Below are 18,182 nucleotides of genomic sequence, written 5' to 3'. Positions count from 1 at the left end.
GTGCCCTTGAACCCAACCACACTGGTAATTACATAACATGTAAGTAGTCTGAATACTTCAATTTTAAAAAGACCTTATGATTAGCAATCTTTCTACAAGAAATGTGTTAAATGTAAAGATAAAATGTGAAAGAATGGGAAAACATTCACCATAGAAACAGTAATGGAAAGAAAGCTGGAATGGCTATATCTGAATATCAAACACAGAATTTCTAAACAAGGAAATTGCTAAGACTAAAGGCCATTAAGAGTAAAAGGATTAATTCACCAAAAGGACATAAAAATTCTAAATATGCATGCACCTAATAAAAGACTTTGAAACAGATGAAGCAAGAACAGAGCATACAATAGGAAACAGACAAATCTCCAGGTACAGTTGGTGATTTCAACACTCCTTTCCTATAATTTATAGAACAGGGAGACAGAAAAGCAGTAAAAATATATTAAATACAATACTTGAGCAACAAAAAATGTTCAGTGTTGCTTAAATGAATTAGTAAATATTTAAAACCTTTTCAATGTTAACTTTCATCGGGGTATTGATGTATCACTCTGGAGCCTCTAGGAAGTTTTAGGAGCGCAAAGTTGCCGAGCCCAAGCAGTGACAGGAATACAGGCATGGAAGGAAGAGTCCTGTGATCTTGCCCTGCCCACTCCACCTGCTCTCTCCATCCGGAAAACCCAGGGCCTTTCAGAACCCGATCGCCCACCTGCAAACATGGGGAAGAAGAGAGGTGCACACCGTTTCCCCACCGGATGCCCAGGTCACAAGGAGAGGGACATGAGCACATCCCGTGTTATCAAAGGAAAATGCCCATTTGCCCCATCTTTCTAAACACTGGCTATCACCTCCACCTCTACCATCACCTGCACAGACTTTTCCACACAAACCTGATTACACCTCTCTAGGAGACTTCCTCCTAAACCACCGCTGCAGAACGTATCGCTATTTCAGCTTAAAGCTGGAAACAAGGAGGGTGAAGAAATAATGCTTTGGTGGAGCAAGTCAGTGTAGGAACACGAAAGCAGTTAGAACTCATTAGGCTTCTGGTCAAGATGCAAGACCACCGTCCCCCCAAAATCAAGCAATCTATTCTAACTGGGTTCTCATGGTCACTGTACAATTGGGCTCTTCGATACAACATCCCGAAGGCCCAATACGCACCTGTAAAATACACTTTGAGCAGCCTGAAGTGTTTTTATGTTACGGCGCTCCCAGATCGATGACTGCATGTCCCCGCCCTGCCCGCTGGGGGCGGGGCACGCTGGGGGCACCTGTGGTATCAACACAAGTCCCGTAAGGAACACAGGACACCAGAGCAGGTGTATAAAACGGGTCACCTGCTGGAGCTCCATCCAACCTGCTCTGGGGACAAACCGATACTACAATCGTCACAGAACCCCATTTACAGACTGCACACCACACCACGAGGCCCCTCTCATTGATTTCAAGGTTACACAGAATCAATCGCCAATAATTACAAGAGGGCCCTCAAGGTTAATCATATTCTTAGACTCTGAATATGAAATTAAACGACAAGCATAGCTGCGCTGATAAATAAAACATCACTGAGGAGCCAAACCCGCATTTCAGGTGTTGACAATACGGTATTAAGCGCAGCACAAACCCCACCCCGGAGCCCAGCCTCTCCCGCGGCACATAGCAGTCCCTCCCAGCCACCGCTGGACCCCCGAGTGGGCCCGGTCATCCTCTGGACATACAAAGGGTTGGAGCTCAGACATGGTGAAAGTTCACAACTGCAGCGTTCCTTGCAACAATCCTAAAAACACCCACACGTTTGAGACATCCTGCAGAACCAACAACACATACTGTGGTTTCTGGCAAACTGGCGACCTGGGCAGACGCAAATCTAAGTCTCCCACTGTTATTTACTACATTCCCTCATCGATGGCCTCAGTTGTAACGTGGGCCAGTCTGGTGCAAGTGTAGGCTGGCAGGCTTCCAGGGAGAAATGCCCTGCTTCGTCACCAACTCTACAGAGACCTCCAAAAATCGTCAAGACACCTCAGCATGAAAAGCGGCAAACTGCGTGGTTCTTAGGATCCTCGCTAGAGCCCAGCAGAATGACCACGTGCTGTTGCTCAGTTCCGGCAGGAGCAGAGTATGAACTGACCCAGGATCGAGAAAAAATTAAAAAGCAACAGAAACTCCCAACCAACCAGCTGAGGCTGTAGGCCAGTACTATTACCCCTCTTCGTGCTTATGAAACCCAGTCATCCGGTATTTACTCTAGTTCCACCTCCCAGCTTCCCTCAGGGCCTGGGGCCCTGACTGCTTTCTAGCAGGGTCTGCCCAGCACCAGGATTAACACCAGCCTGTCCATGGTCCACTGGCCCTCTGGGGTCTTGACCAAATCTGCCAGATTTCCTTTCTGAAACCTCTGGGATCCTGGTAAGAAGACTTGGGTTTCTGTTCATCCTGTTTTCTTTTATTCTGATAGACACATCTTTCGGGATGTCAAGAGCTAAACCTGCAAACAGTCCTATTTTTGAGCACTGATTACCAAGTTATCTTTATCTCCAAATGCCAACTTCATATGCAAACCCCTCACGAGTTCTGTGCTTTTGAAGTAACATTATTTAGTCTGCACCTCACCTTGCATTAGTTAGATCAAGCTGCTGTAACAGAATATCACATACTAAGTGGCTTAACACACAGAAATTTATTTTCTCACAGTGCTGGAGACTGGCAAGTCCAAGATCAAGGTTCCAGCTGATTTGGTTTCTGGTGAGGGCTCTCTTCCTAGCTTGTAGGCAGCCGCCTGTTGCCCAGTAAGATCACCCTCTCTCTTTTCTTACGAGGCCATTAATCCTACTTGGATCAGGGCCCCTTCTTCAAACCTCATTTATTCTAAATAATCCCCTAACGTCCCCATCTCCCAATACTGTCACAGTGGGGGTCGGGGCTTCAACATGTGAATTTTAGAGGCACGTTCTATCCACAGGAACCTGTACCCTGAATCCTTCGCTGGGCCATGCATCAGGCAGAAACCCCACACGAGGCCCCGGACAGTTTCCAAGACAGAATGCCAGCCTCAAGAGACAAGAACAATACAAGTCAATCAGAAACCCGAGTGCAGTGTGATGGGCCCAAGGGGAGGAGGCACCACAGGGGCTGAAGAGGCTTCCAGAAGGGCAGGGCCATGGGAAGGATTCAGGGAGAGCCTGGGAGCAGACAGGGTCTATGATCAGGCTGAATCGGAAGAGGATCCCTAGATAAGAATCTTTGGGGCCTCCCACCCATTCACGCTGAGATGGAAGAGCTGACGCGCAGGTTTCGAGAGAAGCTGCAGGGACGAACGTGGAGGGCCTTGGGGCTAAAAGTGGCGCCAACAGGAGCCTCACAGGCTCGTGTTCCTCTGGGTCCTGGGTGGGAAAGAGGGGTCCCCTTGGAGCATCTCTGCACCCCTGCCTCCAACGGGACAAGGAGGAAGCGGTCCTCACTCCCTGTATCTTCCTGGGTGCCCAGCTTACAGGGCCCCATGGGGCAGCAGTGCTCAGGGACAGAAGCAGGGAGACGGCGTGGGGCACACCAGGCAGAAAGGACCCAGGCGGCTGTGGCTGGAGCCAGGCAGCTCCTCCATCGGTGGCGGAGGGACAGGAGATGGGAAAGGTCAGCCATCTGAACCCAGAGTCCACATGGACTTTGCTCTCCACCCCAAGAGACAGCCTCCAAGCTGAGAGCTGACAGAGCCGGCCTGGCCCCGCACAGAGAACCTGCCTGGCTTCCAACAGGTGACCCTCCAGCCGAGCTCAGCCCTGGGCAGCCCAGTGCCAGGGCCCCGCTGCGCTGAGCCAGGCACAGGGCAGCAGTGGGCACCCAGACAGCAGAATGGAGCAGACACCCGCACAGCCAGGCCTCAGAGTTTCCCTGAGTAGTAGGATCTTCCATACGAACGCCAGGGCAGGACGGAGGCAGGTCAGATAGCTGCTTCCACGTCTGAAACCATTGGAAACATGATTTCCGGCCAATGCAAAAGAATATCTCACTAACCTTCCCCAGAATCCACCCCACCTGGACTGTCAACAGTCATGTGGAAAAGCACCTTGGGCCCAAAGAAGGTCTCTGAGCAAGAAACCTGAGCAGACAGGAGAGAACACCACGAGGAAATCAGAACTGTAACCTTAGGAGGCTTTTCTGGCCTGACAGATGGTCCAGAGGATACCCCTGGACAGCAGCAAGTTCCCAGTCCACAAGGCCAGGACAGAGGCTCCAGGACATGTTCTCATTCACACTCACAGCAAAAATAAACAGGTTAGGAACATCTAAGAGGAAGTCTTTACAGCCCATACTTTTGTAGGGAAACTGAACTCTTGATTGTGACTCAGGGCCCATGTGGGTTCAAGCCGGTGTTGGGGCGACAGCGAGCCTGTCACCCCCAACCCAGGACCGAGCGTGTCCAGGGCTATCAACCACTCAGCCTGCCCGGGGTCCCCAGTGTCAGCCCAGAAAGTCCCGCGTTCCATTAAACCACTGGCCACCCAGGACGGACAGAACGCATGGCTCTCTGGAGCCTGTCCTTCTGTGGGCAGAAGGCGACCACACCAGTAGTCAGAGGGGTGGATAGTGTTGCATTTCAGGAATATTTTAGAACCTGCATTTGGTTCTAAGTAACCATTCCTGCAACAAATTTCAACAGCCCCCTGCCAAGCACAGCCACCTGCCGGTGACCCCCACGCCCGCCGCTGCCCTCCTCCCCAGCAGCCCCTGCCCCCAGGGCGGCCCGGAGACGGATGGCCGGTGCGGGTCCAGCAATCAGCCAGCGGCCGCCTCGACTCACCATCCATCTGACTCGACAGCTTAATCTGATGATAACACAGTGGTGACAGAAACAGATTCTTCTGCACAATAAAGAATAGCACACATGGGCTTTTCTCAGGATAGCTGGCTAAATTCAGTAACTTTTGGAAATACATCATTTCTGTGCCCCGTCCTTTATTCAAGGAACTTCCACTTGAATGTGGAAAGCCTCACGAGGAAGGGTCACTGCTCACTTCCAGGACATCAGCTCCTCTGAGTCCCTGTCCCCCCTGCACCGTCCCTCCAGCGTGGCGGAGCCAGGCGACCAGTGCGGCATGTGGCGACCTCGGGCGGAGTCTGGCTGTGGGCATGTCGCCAAGGAAGCACCTGTCTTCCTCTTTCCCCCGCCTCCCCCGACCACGCCCACCGGGACCACCCGGGCCTCCCTCCTTGGCCACTGCCTCTCATCCTCCAGCGTGGGCTCCCCGGCCACTCGGCCAGTCCCACGGTCCGTGACCTGCATCTGAGGAGGCTGAGCACACACCTTATTGGTAATCTACATTCTGATGTGACTGCACGCCCCAGTCTTGACAGTTTCGTTGTACGGATTCTGTGACTACCTGCGGGAAAGTGCAGGTAACCCCATGGAGTGCGGGCTGGGGAGGCCTGTTAATGAGCCTCACTGCTCCCCGCTGACAGTTCTGCCTGAACGAACAGGTACAGTAAGGCAATCTCCCAGCTTCAGAACCCAAATGCCAGGCCCGACAGACAGGGCTGACTCCCCTCCAAAGCCAGCTTGCCCCCACTCCCCACTTCCTGGAGGACTGTCTCATGGGAATGAAACACATACACACCAAACGCTGGCTCCTCTCTCTAACAAACCGGATCCTGAACTCAGGCCTCTCCTCCAACTGTCCCTCCATCACCCCACACTCCCCACCAGAAACGCCCCCAGACAGACCCCGCAGCACTAGCCCGACAGACTGCACCTCCTGACATACAGGCATGCATCTTTACACCATGCTCTGACCCTGAAAACGACTTCTGACAGCACCCCTGTTTCACGGCTGCAAAGGCGGCTTGCAAGGTGGATGGGAAACGCCTGCACTAGTTACAAACAAACTAGGGCTGGTCACTCCTAGCCCAGGGCCCTGTGCAGGCCACACACTCACAGGCAAGACAAAGACCCCGAGTGTCCCCCTCAGCAGTGACCTCAAGGATTCTCTGGGACCAACTGGGTGAAGCTCCCAGCAGGCCTTCAAAAAATGTATGAGGGTATCACCACTGCACTGGCCAGAACCTTCTGGAACGCTACTCTATCAGGCTGAACCCGACAGGAGGTAAAGAGACCCAAAAATAAGGCCCATTTCCCCATACACACAAAACTCACTGAAGATCGAATTCTGACAAAGCTCACCTACCGGACCTCATTACCCTTCACGCAGGAAAGTGAAAGTGAAGTTGCTCAGTCATGTCTGACTCTTTGCGACCCCATGGACTGCAGCCTACCAGGCTCCTCCATCCACGGATTTTCCAGGTGAGAATACTGGAGTGGGTTGCCATTTCCTTCTCCAGGGGATCTTCCCAACCCAGGGATTGAACCCTGGTCTCCCGCATTGCAGGCAGACGCTGAGCCACCATCTGAGCCACAGGGGAAGTCTGCGCGGGAAGACAATGTCACATGCTGGTGTTGCTGCTGGTTCCCGGCCGTGGCCACAGTGACAGAGTCCGTGTCTGGTCCTCCAGGAAGTTCTTTCAGTTTAAAGGGTGGTTAAGGTCGAGCCTTGTACAGAAGAACTGTACAAAAAAGATCTTCACGACCCAGATAATCACGATGCTGTGATCACTCACCTAAAGCCAGACATCCTGGAATGTGAAGTCAAGTGGGCCTTAGGAAGCATCACTACGAACAAAGCTAGTGGAGGTGATGGAATTCCAGTTGAGCTATTTCAAATCCTGAAAGATGCTGCTGTGAAACTGCTGCACTCAATATGCCAGCAAATTTGGAAAACTCAGCAGTGGCCACAGGACTGGAAAAGGTCAGTTTTCATTCCAATCCCAAAGAAAGGCAATGCCAGAGAATGCTCAAACTACTGCACAATTGCACTCATCTCACATGCTAGTAAAGTAATGCTCAAAATTCTCCAAGCCAGGCTTCAGCAATACGTGATCTGTAAACTTCCAGATGTTCAAGCTGGTTTCAGAAAAGGCAGAGGAACCAGAGATCAATGCCAACATCCACTCAATGATCGAAAAAGCAAGAGAGTTCCAGAAAAACATCTATTTCTGCTTTATTGACTATGCCAAAGCCTTCAACTGTGTGGATGACAATAAACTGTGGAAAATTCTGAAAGAGATGGGAATACCAGACCACCTGACATGCCTCTTGAGAAACCTGTATGCAAGTCAGGAAGCAACAGTTAGAACTGGACATGGAACAGACTGGTTCCAAATAGGAAAAGGAGTACGTCAAGGCTGTATATTGTCACCCTGCTTATTTAACTTATATGCAGAGTACATCATGAGAAACGCTGGGCTGGAAGAAGCACAAGCTGGAATCAAGATTGCCAGGAGAAATATCAATAACCTCAGATATGCAGGTGACACCACCCTTATGGCAGAAAGTGAAGAAGAACTAAAAAGCCTCTTGATGAAAGTGAAAGAGGAGAGTGAAAAAGTTGGCTTAAGGCTCAACATTCAGAAAACTAAGATCAAGGCATCTGGTCCCATCACTTCATGGGAAATAGATGGGGAGACAGTGGAAACAGTGGCAGACTTTATTTTTGGGGGCTCCAAAATCACTGCAGATGGTGATTGCAGCCATGAAATTAAAAGACGCTTACTCCTTGGAAGGAAAGTTATGACCAACCTAGATGGCATATTAAAAAGCAGAGATGTTACTTTGCCAACAAAGGTCCATCTGGTCAATGCTATGGTTTTTCCAGTGGTCATGTATGGGTGTGAGAGTTGGGCTATAAAGAAGGCTGAGTGCTGAAAAATTGATGCTTTTGAACTGTGGTGTTGGAGAAGACTCTTGAGAGTCCCTTGGACTGCAAGGAGATCCAACCAGTCCATCCTAAAGGAGATCAGTCCTGGGTGTTCATTGGAAGGACTGATGCTGAAGCTGAAACTCCAATACTTTGGCCACCTCATATGAAGAGTTAACTCACTGGAAAAGACCCTGATGCTGGGAGGGATTGGGGGCAGGAGGAGAAGGGGATGAGAGAGGATGAGATGGCTGGATGGCATCACTGACTTGATGGACATGGGTTTGAGTAAACTCTGGGAGTTGGTGATGGACAGGGAGGCCTGGCGTGCTGCGATTCATGGGGTCACAGAGTTGGACACAACTGAGCGACTGAACTGAACTGAACTGAAGGTCAAGCCTCCTGAAGACAGTGACTTGGGGCCGTCGTAGCCGGGTGGTGCCCACTGGGAAAGTGCTCGCTAAGCCCCCTGGCCTGCTCCAGGCCCACAGAGCACAAGCCGGCCATCGGCAAAGCGCCCCTGGATGCTCAGAGCTCTGCCACTGCGCGGAAGCACCTTGAGGCCAGCCACCTGGCGGCTCCCAGATCATCCGCTGTAAAAACCGCCAACAGGCAGCTGGGCAAACCACCTCCTTAGAGACAGAAGGGGTTTCAGAAACTTGGCAAATCAGCACCAGGCTTCATGATCCTCCAGACCCAACAGGGGTCCACAGACACGTGGATCCACAGGCACGGGGGAGGGGGAGCCCAACCGAGAGCCCATCCCCAGTCCTGCCTCCACCAGAAACAGTTTTGTGACTGAGTTAACAAATAACAGCTACAATTATCATGCAGAGCTCGCCACAGGCCAGGCCTGGGCTGATTCCCCCCAGATGGAATTCTCTCCCAATAACCCCAACAGCCCTAAGAACGACAATGCCATTCTCCTCGTTTTTAGAGAAACCAAGGCTCAGAAAAGGTTAAGTGACCTCACTCAGGTCATAGACAGTAACTAGTAGAACCAGGTCCAAACTGAGTCAGTCTTGTTCCCAGTGGCTACAACCTTAACCCCACGTATACTGCCCCAAGTGAGGGCTTGGGTAGTGTAAACGTGTAAAACTAGGATGCTGACTGGTTGGGGTGGGGTATATGGACAATACTGATTGGATGAAGGGAAAACAAGGATGCTGACTGGACTGAAAGTAAAAGACCCTGATGCTGGGAAAGATAGAAGGTGGGAGGAAAAGGGGACAACAGAGGATGAGATGGTTGGATGGCATCACCGACTCAATGGACATGAGTTTGAGCAAGCTCCGGGAGTTGGTGATGGACAGGGAGGCCTGGGGTGCTGCAGTCCACGGGGTCGCAAAGAGTTGGACACAACTGAGCGACTGAACTGAAAAAGCAGGATGTTCACTAGACTGGAGGGAAAGAAGGATTCTGGTTGGTTCCTCACCCTTTTTCCAGTTGGTCTCATCCTTCTATGAGACTATGGTTCCAAATTAAAATTTCTATCCAGGTCGTGCTTCATGCTTCACAAACTGCCGTCCATGACTTCCCGCGCTTACACTCGTCCAGGGGGACAGAGTCTGTGTGATCACGGCCATCCCGCAGAAGAGCAGAAGAGCTGGGGGGTCAGCAGCTGCCCAAAGCCACGCAACCAGGAAACAGCATCATGGGAACCCCTCCCGTGGTTCTCCCACCCACAACTCCAGCACTTCATCAGTAAAAATTCAGTTCAGTTCCCCAAAACTGTATTTGGTTGTACATATGGAAGTTAACCCTGACCTGAGACCATAAAAATGCTTGTACCCAGAGGGTGAAAAAGACAGGCCAGCCATTCAGAAGGAAAGATGGGCGTGAAATATAATACGGCTGTCCCTGCTTAGCATTTGTTTGTAAAACTAATGCCAAAGTTTTGGTAACATCTGCATCTTCTGTCATAACCACAAGACCGAACACTAAAATGCTAGGATAACATGTCGGGTTTGCAATTCGCAGAGATTCACATGTCTCCGAGGACTTACAAACCATACACAGATCCACAAGCACAGGCGATTTAGAACAGTGATGCCGGCTGCGGGTGAACCCATCTGGGAGGGAGCCCGGAGAGCTCTTCTCCACCGTGATAAGGGGGGTAGTGGAGACCCTAACGACTGCCCTGGAGATGCTCAAACATTAGGGTCCCCTAGCGAGCTTGCAAAGACAGCCCCCTGGGTTCTGACCCAATAATCTCCTTTTTAACCAGCACCCTCGGTAACTGAGACCAGCAGGGCTCAGACCACTTCTGAGAAATGCTCTGCTACAGTTCATGAATGTCCCACTTCAAGAGGAGCAATGAAGCCCACATTTCACGGGCGGCTCTTACTTCTGACACCAACAAGAAGGCCGGATCTGAAGGGGACACCCTCAGCCCCTTACAGTCCTTTGGTTTGAGGGGTAACCTGTAGCTCAAAGTTTAAAAAACAAATGAGAAATAACTACCAGGTTTTTTTTTTTATTATTAAAGTACAACATTTAAATGTCTTATCCCATATTCTGCCCTGAGATTCAGTTCCCTCTCCCACCCAGCTAAAACCTCTGAACATCCAGGGCTGGAATTGCCCGATCCGTCAATAAGGTAAGAGTTTTCTAAACTACTATCCATATGACTCAATTTGTCAGTAAAAACTGCCACCAGCGCTGTGCTTGCAGAAAAATGTCCATAAATGCATTATTGCGACTGGCAGATCGATGTCTATAATAAAAACAAATAGATTTAACAAGTGCTGGCTTTTACGAGTCGTGCCATTGGTGGACCACGCATTCAGTTTCACCCCTAGACTTCTGGGACCGGGCAGCAGAGCCTGGCTGATACTCTGCTGACTTCACAAGTGTTCCAGGTAGGAAATTATTCTAACAAGAAAATTTTCCAAGTAGGAGAGCAAGCATGCTAGGCATTTACTGCTCTCTCACAACTCCTCTCACGGCCACACACACATGACAACACATTTAAAAACACTAAGAAAATGTTTCTGCAGAATTTTTAACTGGGTTTATCACAGCTGTGTCACAGGCCACGAGTTTACTCCAGGTTGGGGAGATGGGGTATACCAGGGGGACGTGAAGCCTGGAGAACCCCACTCCTCTGCTAGGCCTTCGATCTAACTGAAAACAGCTTGTGGTATCAGAAACAAGTGCTGCATTTAGCACATGGCCAAGGATGTCACAGGCTTTCTAGGTGGCCTGAGTAGAAAGGAACCTGCCTACCAATGCAAGAGACATAAGAGACACAGATTCGATCCCTAGATTGGGAAGATCCCTGGAGCAGGAAATGGCAACCTGCTTTTGCCTGGAGAATCCCACAGACAGAGGAGCCTGGCGGGCTCCAGTCCATGGGGTTTCAAAGAGTCAGACATGACTGAAGTGACTTAGCGCGTGCGCACTTGCACGCGCGCGCACACACACACACACACACACACACACACACACATGGATGCCACTGCTGTGTCAGTGGCCCCTGGGGTGGCCTATGTGTTTAGATGTTCAGCTGGAGCAGACATCATGAGGGCGGCAGCCACAGGCTGGCTTAACTGCCAAGGATTCCGAGCACTTTGACATGACACTGCGACCCGCTTATACGTGACAGCCATGACTGCCAAAACCACTCTGGTTCCTCCAAAGGTCACAAAAGGTCACAAAAATGCTGCGTTCCTTTCCTTAAGCAATCCATTTTAACAGTGATATAAAGCAGTAAGTCAGTCACTAGATCCCATATATTCTTGATGTGGCTTTCACCAAACCTTACAACCCTCCTATATAGTAGGTCTAAGTGTTGCAGTCCATGGGGTTGCAAAGCATTGGATATGACTTTGTGACTGAACAACACTGTCATTTTAAGAAAGTTGAAAAGAAAACTAGACTATTTCTTCCCACTGACCAGCAGATAAGCAGCAATTACCCAAATGCCGCAGAACACACACCGTGCAGTCTCTTGTCTCGGACAGTGGATGTCAAACGTTCATCTACGGAAGCCGAATACAAGGCTTCCCTGGTGGCTCAGTGGTAAAGAAGCCACCTGCCAATGCAGGAGATGCAGGTTCAATCCCCAGATTGGGAAGATTCCTGGAGAAGGAAACAGCAACCCACTCTAGTATTCTTGCCTGGGAAATCCCATGGACAGAGGAGGCTGGCGGGCTACAGTCCATGGGGTCGCAAAGAGTCAGACACGACTTAGTGACTAAACAACATGCCCAAGTGAGGCCTCCAGAGCTAATGGAATGGGAAAACTGATGTCAAAGAAGTGAAAACTAGCCACCCTGCATAGCTCAAACCTCCTTCCCTCACCCAGATAAACCACGAACACTTTCAGACCAGGATGGGCACTGGCTTGGTTCGTTTACCATGAGCATATATGAAGAGGTCACATTCCTCCAATGGTAACACTGGGTTGGCCAAAAAGCTCATTTGAACATTTTTTTGGTCAACCCAATATTATATATTTATATGTCTCTGATTTTTAAATCTTCAGGTTTCATTTAAGTGATAATCTATGGTAAGACCCAAGCTCGTTCAGCAAACGGTTGTGTCGGAAACTACGCAGCAAACAGGGGGTCAGAGCGGACTGTGACACAAGCCTCAAGCACCCAGAGGTCCCACAGGATGTCAGAAGCCTCAGGAAAGTGGCCAGAAAAGAGGAGCTTCACACTGGGGCCAGGAAGGCAGGCGGGGTCAGAGTGAAAACAAACCTGGCAGTAACATTAACAGGTCACGACTGGCAACGTGAGTAGAAGTGAGAGTCACTCAGTCATGTGACCCCACGGACTACAGTCCATGGATTCTCCAGGCCAGAATACTGCAGTGTGGAGCCTGTCCCTTCTCCAGAGGATCTTCCTGACCCAGGAATCGAAACTGGGTCTCCTGCACTGCAGGCTGATTCTTTACCAGCTGAGCTATCAGGGAGGCCAGGAGAGGATTTACTGGCAAAGAGAATTCAGGAATCACTGTTCTGCTTCCTGCTTTTCCTACAAAGGAGAATATAAACTGAAAACAGCATTGATGCCCCCCAAAAAGGGAGTTGAAATACAAGTGTTGGTTTGAATCACTGGCTTCTAAATGTTTGTCCTCTGCAAAATAAGAATAAAGACAATTTGGAAGTTTATTTAAAAATACTGAGGACTGTAAACTGTTTGGTGTTCCTGAGAAAGCAGGAGAAGAGGTCTGGAGGAGGAAGTCCAGAGGAATGCGCTTCCTCAGGCCTGCCTCCCCCTCCTCCCCCCAGGAAGGACAGAGGGCCCAGAGTGAGATACCAGTAGGGGAAACCGTGGAAGTGCAGGCCTGAGCGGAAGAGAAGGCCCAGGTGAGGCTCCACCAGTACTCAAGCAAGACCAACATAGACAGGAAAAGAAGGTTTAAGAACCTTTGCAGCTGAACAAGAGTAAGACATTAACCATTGTCCACACCTGGGGCTTTTATTTCTTTAAACCTGGATCTCCAACAGTGAGGACTTTTAAAAGCAGCATCTAATAACACTAGTTAGGTCTAGTTTGTGTGATACAGATTTGTTTTAATGAAAAGAATGCTCACCAAGAAAAGTACCTTCATATAGCTCTGCCCTTGAGGCCTGCTTTACCCTGTCCCCAGACTGTAAGAGACATGACTCTCCCACTCAAATCCTAACTCAAACAAAGAATCCAAGGAGAAATGAAACGCCTCCCAGAGCCAGGCCAGCTCTCCTCATGGGCTCTGGCCCTCAGCAAGTGTGGACCTGGCGTCACTGCCTCCTGGGACAAGCTTGAGTTAACAGGTTGATAACCCCAGCTGACATCCTTTTCCTAAAGACGATCGCCCCCAAGGCGTGCTAAGCTTTGTGATGTCTTCTCTACCTCCCTGAGTGTTTTCTGCACTGGGGGACTCATGAGAGCAACTCAGCCCCCGCCCACCATCACGTCCTGGGCAGGGAGATGAAGAGGAGCTCCTGGCTGATACTCTGAGTGAGGGCACAGAGTTCAAGGCCAGTCTAATCCTTAGCTCTTTATGTTCAACACCTCCATGTTCTTCCGCAAATAGCAGCAATGACCCTTCTCTGGACAAATAAGTCTCCCTCTGCCCGGTGACCATCCACGCAATCACGCCAAAGCTGTGCTCACATATACAAAACGTGCTTCCGGAACAAAGTCAGCCAGGAGCTGAGACACAGTGAGAAACACCACGCTGAGATTCATCATGAGCCCAGGGAGTGAGGAATCCAGTTGAGAACGGCCCTCCTATGTTTATCGCGTCCTTGGGAACTACCGTGCCCAGGGTACCTGGCTCTCAACTTCCACTTGGTCACTCCACGTGTCAGTGTTTATAGACGCAATGAGGGCACAGTGTATACAAAGGCGGACCCTCCTCTCACACCAAGGAACAGGACGTGAGGCCTCTGCACGGGAGGTCTGCTAAGGGCTCCTGCAAGGAGGGTCAGAGAAGGGGCTCCTGGAAGCTTCCTGGGAACAGAAGGCTGGGGAGCAGTGCAGAGCAGCAGGGCTTCGCAGGTGTTGACCAACTAGAGGTTTGGCAGGAGCAGCACAACTCCCAGGCCAGGCCACTGTCATTCTACTTGGAAGAAGAACCCAGGCTGGGAACCCCTGGGCACACCTGGTCGCTCCTGGGGCCAGCAAGGGGCGGCTGGGGGTCCGAGCGGGCCCCACCACCATGGCAAGGGGGGCGGGGGGAGGGCCCGGAGGACCACTGGGGGCTGGACTGCCCCACGGGCTGCAGACGCCTGCTCTCCCCGGGGAGAGCCCCGAACTTTGGCGGGAGGTGACCCAGACAACTCACCGCGCTGCCTAAGCCGCCAACCGCAAGGAGCTCGGAGCGCAGGACCACGCAGCGCCAAGGGAGTGCGGGAAGCCCGGGGGACGGGCGCGGGGCGGGGCGGGGGCGGGGCCGAGGCCTGGGGGCGGGGCCTGGCAGTATGCTCGGGGCCCGCGAGAGCCGGGATTCGGCGGAAGTGCGGCGAGGAGGCGGAGGGGCGGGACCAGGCCGAGGCTGGGGGCGGGGCCCAGGTCGGGGGCGGGGCCTGGGCGCCAGTGCCGCCGGATGGAACGCGCGCGGCAGCGGGGGCGGGACCTGGGAGGACGGGGGCGGGGCCGAGAGTGACGGGGCGGAGCCGAGGGCCCTGCCTCCCCGCCGGCGCGCGCCCTGCCAAGTCGGAGCATGCGCAGTGCGGCGGCGGCGTCTGAGCCGACACCCCGCTCTGCGCAGGCTCGCTGGCCGGTGGCGCCTCCTGGCCAGGTTAAAGCTGGATGCCAGGCCGGCTCTATCCTCGCTGCCGGGGCCTCGCGATCACTTTGCTGGTCCTTCCTACCCGGCAAGAGCTGGGCCGCAGCGCCTTCCCGCCTGTGCCCCCTGGTCGCTGTCTCAATTCCTGCGGGGTAGGAAGGACCAGCAACGTGAAGCACGTTGGCTGTTTGTTCTGGTTTTTTTCTGTTAGCTCACTGTGCAACTTTAGGACGTTTTTTCAGCTTCTCTAATCCTCGAAGTCATCATCTGTGGGGCTTCTCTGGTGGCTCAGTCGGTAAAGACTCCACCTGATATGCAAGAGATGTGGGCTCCATCCCTGGGTCGGGAAGATCCGCTGGAGGAGGAAATGGCAACCCACTCCAGTATGCTTACCTGGAAAAATCCCACGGACAGAAGAAGAGGAGCCTGGTGAGTTACAGTCCATAGGGTGGCAAGAGTCGGACACGACTTAGAGGATCTTTGTAATAATCCTCTGTATGTAGGCATGCACATGGGGCTAATAAACATCAGGGACAAGAATACACCAGTTTTCCTATAATCTGTACCTACCAGGACCCAATCAGACCTGGGATCCCAACAGAACTGAAGAAGGAAAATAACACAAAAGTTGGATCAAGCTGCTTACCAACATCCTGACAAGAGTACTGTGATGTAGTTGGACAGTTCCTACATGTATCCTACTTTTCTTTTTATCTGACTAGTATTTTAATATGAATTCCTAAGCCATTATCAGCCTCTCTGATTCCCATCCCAGGAAAGAGAGACCATCTTGGTGCCTGTTTAAGTGGATTATGTGGCGTCGGGGAAGACAGGTGAGAAAGAGTGAGGGGAGGGCAGCATCCAGGGGCCAGGCGGGCACCTGGCTATGCTCAGCAGGACCCCCTCCTGAGGAGGCTGAGAGATGCTCCAGCCTCCTCCACCGGGCGGGCGGGGAACTCCAGGGGCAGAAACCAAGGGAGGACACAGGAAAGGCCACCACCAAGGACTGGTCCTGCCAGAGACTAAGACTATCTAGAATGTGACTCTCCCCTGAGCAGAACTACAATTGCATTCCCTGTACTTACTGGTAAGTTCTTTTCCTTCTTGGTGATAATTTTCAAAAACTCAAATCGTTGTTTTCAAAAGTTCCCCTCCGCCTCATGCCCTTGTCCCATCACACCTGATCCTCATCTACAAGCACAAGGATGGCCCCCAGTCAGGGAGCTAGCCTACTGTGTGAGGCTCACAGGGTCGGGAGATGCAGAATGCCGTCTCACTGTGCAGGCCACCTGATCTCGCTGGAGGATGACAGCGTTGCACAGCTGGGTGAGGTTCCTTTGGGCTTTGCCATCCTCAGATCAATAAATCATACCCATTCTTCTCTGGACATTCTCTGGTTCCCATGAATGACTTTTTACAAGAGGTGGAAACCCCGGAAGCCTTCGCTCACCTTCACTCTGATTTCTTCACAAACCTCCCGGGATGTCCTTTACCATAAGCCAGCTTTCTTGTGGGCGCTGGAACAGTGTTCATTTGAATCATTTCTTTAAACATACAAATGGATACCAGGTTAAACAAATGAACACGGCATGTGATTGCTTCCAATGATTTGCAACCCAAGAAATTTGTTTAATAAGCCTCTCTTTCCAAGCTGCTTTGTGACATTAGAGACCATTTACAACAAAGCTGTCTTCAGTAGTCAAACTTAATCCTTACTACCCTGCCTTTGGGAAAAGAAGGGATTTTATAACGATCACTTAAAACCTTGTGTGGTTTGAAAGCCCTGAACTCTGGACAAACGTGTGAAAAGTCTTGGAACAAAAGACACATGACAGAGCTCACCACTCGCCACTTTGTTTTACACACGGTTTTCTTTAGGACACGTCTCCAATTGAGAGCTTCGCCTATTAACACAATTGATTTTCTCAGCCCCAGTGTTCTATAAAGGTTGGAGCCAAAAGCTGGCCAGAGTCAGCATCCTGGACCTGGGTGATGTGGTCAACCAGCCTGAGAGGACAAGAGCACAGGGTGTCCTGGAGGGGGAAGGAGACCCTCAGGACCTGGGAGTGGGCGCTGGTTGTCGCTGATTACACTCTGCTCTGCACCAGGGCTCAGCACAGCTGGGGCCACTGTGGTATGGATGCAGCACAGGAAGTCTTCTAAGAGGGGGAGGGGCCTTGGGCTCCATCCTTCTGCAGGGGGAGGGGAGCAGGTGGAAGAAGGCAGGGGCAGCCTTACCTGGAAGGTTCCACATGCTCAGCTCCTGCATTCCTACAAAGAGGCGAAAAGTCCTTCTGCCCAGGGGCCCCTAGGTGCTTCTGTTGACGTCTGGAACTGCTTCAGGCTCACCTTGGGTTCGGGAGGGCTCTTCCAGAGACAGCAGGAGGCCTCCGTTCAGGACTCCTGAGACCTGTGTCAGCTGGCCTGCTTGCTGCAGGGCTGGAGATGCTGGGTCTAGTGGGATGACCCCCACGCGCACACAGCTGAGTGGTGCAGAAGATGCAGAAATGGGATTTGCAATCTGGAACGGCGGCCAGGGCCGTGGGGCGGCAGGACAAGGCCCCTCCCTGCACCAAAGATCCCTTGCGTGCCTGGCCCTGAGCAGTGAGTGGCCCCACATGGAGCAGACCCGATGAACAGCCAGGGTACCTGCTGGGGTTGAAGGCCTGATGTAAGGAAAGGCCTGGAAGACTGTGAGTGGCAACATTTTCATTGCCCCCAACCCCTCACACACACACACACAGGTGAAGGACTGCTGTTTTTTGCAGACTTTGGATCCAGTTGTCCAGTAATTGTTGGACAGAGAACATCTGAATCTTACATACCCTTCCTTCCAAAATGTGGTGACTTTAGGTGATTATATGTGTAAATGAGTGAATACAAGTCAGCTCTTCCTGACTTGTATTCAGGAAGAATATATTTGCATAAGTTGCTTAAAGAACCACTTCTGCCAATATGAACACTGGGGGGAGTTTTCCCACCCTGAGTTGGCCATCCGGGTGTGGGTCACTGAGGACCTGGGATTTTGTTAGATGCTGGCCCTTTTGAAAGCAGCTCCTTCACTCATTACAAAGTGTTTTTGATCCATTTTCGGGTAGGGCTCTGTTGGTAACACATTGTTGGCAGTTTGGGCAGAATGTTTTAAGTGGTGTGAAGTGCTGGGGAGTATGCACCTGGCCCGCCAGGAGGAGGCGGGCCTCCCCCCACCTC

General features: G+C 51.5%; 1 protein-coding gene across 1 annotated transcript in view; it reads right to left on the bottom strand.

The window, feature by feature from the left end:
- MGMT (O-6-methylguanine-DNA methyltransferase) overlaps positions 1-14,636 on the bottom strand; it is a 275,999-nt gene extending 261,363 nt beyond the window's left edge. Inside the window, exon 1 of the mRNA XM_043925966.1 lies at positions 14,529-14,636. The gene's annotated coding sequence lies outside the window, so the exon portion shown is untranslated. The remainder of the gene's footprint in view (positions 1-14,528) is intronic.
- Between the last annotated feature and the right edge of the window lie 3,546 nt (positions 14,637-18,182).

This window comes from Cervus elaphus, chromosome 15 (genome assembly GCF_910594005.1).
Source record: "Cervus elaphus chromosome 15, mCerEla1.1, whole genome shotgun sequence".
NCBI lineage: Eukaryota > Metazoa > Chordata > Mammalia > Artiodactyla > Cervidae > Cervus > Cervus elaphus.
The sequence above is the reverse complement of the archived record's forward strand: the minus strand, read 5'-3'. Positions and strand labels throughout refer to the sequence as shown.